Source organism: Rosa chinensis, chromosome 5 (genome assembly GCF_002994745.2).
Source record: "Rosa chinensis cultivar Old Blush chromosome 5, RchiOBHm-V2, whole genome shotgun sequence".
Taxonomy (NCBI): Eukaryota; Viridiplantae; Streptophyta; class Magnoliopsida; order Rosales; family Rosaceae; genus Rosa; species Rosa chinensis.
Window position 1 is genome coordinate 68,748,903 of NC_037092.1, and position 4,402 is coordinate 68,753,304.

At 36.0% G+C, this 4,402-nt stretch overlaps 1 pseudogene; it reads right to left on the reverse strand.

The window, feature by feature from the left end:
• Positions 1 to 2,243: 2,243 nt before the first annotated feature.
• LOC112163919 lies at positions 2,244 to 4,402 on the reverse strand (annotated as a pseudogene).

The window sequence follows — 4,402 nt, forward strand, 5'->3', positions numbered from 1 at the left end:
GCTTGGGGTTTAGGTTATATGTCCTCCCCTCCCCCCATGATGTTAAAATTTAATTTTAATAAATGAAACTGGGCGTGACGCTGAGCTTCCCAGCTAGGCTGAGTTCTAAACCCTTTTAAAAAAACAATACTAGTGATAAATTCTTCTTCTGTTTTCTTTGAGTTTTAAAGCTATGAACATGTGTAGCCTGTTTCTCATTAAAATTAGGTCTTTCATGTCTTTTAGAGTAGTAGTTGTCAATTTGGCATGTAATTTGGTTCATAGGTTAAGTGAGATGCATCGTACTTGTGATGCCTCATGATGACTCAAATCCTTTTTAAACCTAATGATTTCTTCTTGTTGAATCTAATGAATCGTCTTCTCAGATTGCATGTAAGAAAATAAGGTCGGGATTTTAGAGCCTCTAGCAGAACCGCTCTAACTTGAATCGAAAATGCCGGTTCAGTTGAGTTCTTTAAAAAAATATACTGCAATTTATGTAGAACTGAACTATTGAATTTTTTCCGATTCAGTTTCAGTTCCTACTGTTCTTAACTATCAAGAACCGGAAAAACCAATACATATGTGCAACTATATAAGGCTTACCTTTGGAAGACCTCGGCTCTTTCTTCTTTCAGTCTTGAAAAAAAAAAACTCGACCCCTTACTTAGTTCACTGAATTCCTAAATCTCTTACCCAATTCAAATTGAGGATTCAGTTCTTGATTGAAGTTCGAGTCAGATCGATTATCACTTTTCGATCAAAAAACTCAATTCTTATTATCCAAAATCCCTAACCAGATCATCCCTCTTTGAATAAGTAAAATCCAAACAGTTGATTCCATGAGTTCAGATTCAAGTTAATCAAGTCCTGCTGTTGAAAATGAGATTGTTTAGAGCATTCTTGTAGCTCCTGTTGAAAAAGACCAAGTCCAAACCTCACAACGTCCCAACACCAAGGCTCAGAAGGAAGCTGCTGCAAAGAGGACCAAGTCTACAGCAACTTCAAGGCAACGATCTTTGGTGTGGGAGCATTTCACAAAGGAAGAGCACCCCCTTATCGAGATTGTAGATGGAAAGGAGGAGGTTGTTGGGCACACCATTAGAGCACAATGTGATCGAGTATTGTCCTACTCATCTTACAGCTAATTAAACTAGTAATGGCACTAGCTCATTGATGAAACACATAGAGCAGATATGTAAGGGATATTCTGGGAGGGGTGACTTAGCAAAGGGGCATACTGTTTTGGCTAGTAATGGTCTGGTTGATCCTAGTCCAATAGTTAGGAATTGGAGTAAGGAGGCATGCATTGAAGCTTCTGCTGTTATGATAGTGATGGATGAGCTCCCTTTTAGTGCCATAGAAAAACCAGATTTTAAATACTTTTGTAGTATAGTTGTTCTAAAGTGGAAACTTCCATGTAGGAAGGTGATGGCATGGTGAAGAATTTCTTGAGCATGTATGCTTCCAAGAAGGAAGGGCTGAAGAGGGAATTAGGAAATCATTGTGTATGTTTGACCATCGATACTTGGACATCGTTGCAGAACATAAATTACATGGTCTTAACTACCCATTTCATAGACAATGGATGGAAAATGCACAAGAGGATCCTGAATTTCTGTGTAATTCCAATCCACCAAGGAATTACAATAAGAAAAATACTTGAGACTTGTTTGAGAAACTAGAACATAGATAGGGTTCTAACTGTTTTTGTTAATAATGTTCGGCAAATAAGGTATAGCCATTGACTACATTAAGGGAAAAAAACACTACAACAAAACCTAGCATTAATGACCAACGCAGTGGTCACTAAAAATTGTCAATTTGGTCACTAAATATAATTAGTGACTAAATATTGTTGGTCGCTGAGTGGTCACTATAGACCAATCACTAATTCTATTTAGTGACCAATGTATGGTTGTTGGTCACTAAAATGAAAAGTTTTAGTGACCAAGATTATTTGGTCACAAATCGCTCATGAAAGAATTAGTGACCATAAAGTTCCTCACTGAACCTAACAGATTTGGTCACTAAAACACATGATTTGGTCACTAAAGTCTGAGTCACATGCTTATATCAGAGACCAAACCTTAAGGCCACTAAAGTTTTAGTCACTGGAAAAAAAAATATTTATCTCCTAAGCTTTTTCATTTTGGTCTACTACAATAGCTATCAAATTGTCCAAATGTTAGTAACTAAATCACAATATGCAATCGACCAATTACAAATTGAAAGAATGAAACCAATTAGTGACAAAATACTCATTAGTCACTGTGAAGCCTGCAACTTGGTGGCCTTCCTTCAAGTTTTGAGCTGCAAACAAAACCCAAAAAGGCAATTAGCCCTGAACAAACTGACACAGCAATTCTTGGAGTAATTGTCAATGCTTCCTATCAATTGAAATATTTATCAAAGGCATCCCATGATGCACATATTTCCAACTTAATGATTTTTTTTCTCTATATATGAGAAACTCAAGTAATTAGATGGCTTAGTTTTCTAACATTCATGCTGCACATCATACAATTATTATCCCTAAAAGTGCAAAAGCACACAAAATGACACGAACCATGCAGCAGAAGAATATATCTTACTACCAATTAAGCAAAGACGATATCTTACCTGTTACCACCTAAGATCCAACTCAGTTTCAAGGGCATTGCCTTGTCAATAAAAACTCTCCCACCAACTCTTCTTGGATGTGGTATCCTAAACTTCATCAAAAACTGCAAGGTTTTTCAACCAATATGAGTATTTAGAGACACTTCCATTGCATTATCAAGATTGTAGACTCTATGCCAATAAGTATTTTGTACTGCAATTAACAAAGGTTCTTACCGATAATGGACCAAGTCCTACACCCAGATAAGCCTTGTAATTAAGTTGAAGCCATAATTGCAGCCATTCTAGTCATTCCATGAATAATCGCAACCCGCAGTTTTCTAGATGTCTCATAGCTGTTTAAGAAATAAAAAAATGAATTAATAGTCAGAACTTCCTCAAGTCAACTAAGTCCTCCAAACAAATAAGTCTTTGTTTTCAACTTTCTTTCTTATATATATAATTTTACACACATTGATCTCATCCCTTAAATTCAAGTTCCTATAAGACTATACAGCAAATAGCCTGGGGTTTACCTTCTTAAAGAAGCTGCAATGTCAGGAAGAGTTCCCACTTCACTGCTTTTCTTCAAAGCTTTTTCAAGCATGCAAGTTGATAACCATCCTGTAGAGATGTAATATATAATAGGGTCAAGAGAACTTCAGTATTGAAGTAATTATTAACCGGTGGATCATCAATAAAACAACAATGTATAGTCAAGAGTACATGGCAGACTAAAATCTGTGCAGAAGGAAAAAAACATATAAGGTCTGCAGACGATAAGGAAACAAGAAGAAATACAAAGAATTAACCTTCATCACTTGATTTGAGTGATGATGAACAATAGTGTGTTAAGATTAGATACACAGTAAAGCATACCTCAATGGCCATGCATCCCTCTTAACCCAAATTTGGCTGCATAGCATGGACAGAATCTGCAAGCAAGGTCACATTACCCTTTCCCCAGGATAAAGTTGGGGTCCTATCATATATGTCACGTTGTAGACTTGCATCTTCCTCTGTGCTTGGCAAGTAGCAAATCTACCACATTATCACACCATCTATCAAATATTTTAAGCAACCTTTCCTTTTTACCTGCCAAACAAGGGAGAAAAACAAATTAATTACATATTTCTTTCCATATCACAAAACAGAAACATATAGAGCTGGAATAGGATGTCCCAACAATACTCTGTCAAGTATGACGTGATAATGCATCATTTAATCTCATAATTGTGCACATCAGAAATATGGTCTCATATAGTTTATATTATTACAATTAAATCTTGATATGAAATTGTGCATATATATTATGAATTTGGCCCTGATCAGAGAAAGAACGATAAGTAGTGGGATAGAAATATATATTACTCCCCACCAGCCATTAACTAGAGAGAACTTCACTTGATATCCTAGCATATTTTTTGTTCGGGTAGTTTCTTATACCCATTTACAAATTCTAGCTTCATCTGCTAATGAGAGTTTATGTGCTTATTGCATATATCTACGAGAAAAGTCTGAGGGCATCTTGAGCATAAGTACCATTGTGGGCATCAACACCACTAGCTAGTTCCTTGTGAAATGTATACCATTGCATCTTTCCTGCACCTACGTCTGAAGAAACGAAGTATTGTTTGTGCCCTTGAAATACTCGATACCTACAGAAGACAATAATTAAGTTTAATTTAAGCTTTCATGTATGATACAACCTGACATATTGAAAATGCTATGGAGGTCATATTTGAAAAATATGGAACAAAGCATACCCTACAGAACTAATGTCAGCAGGCACAAAATCTGTAATACCAGTATAACAAGTATA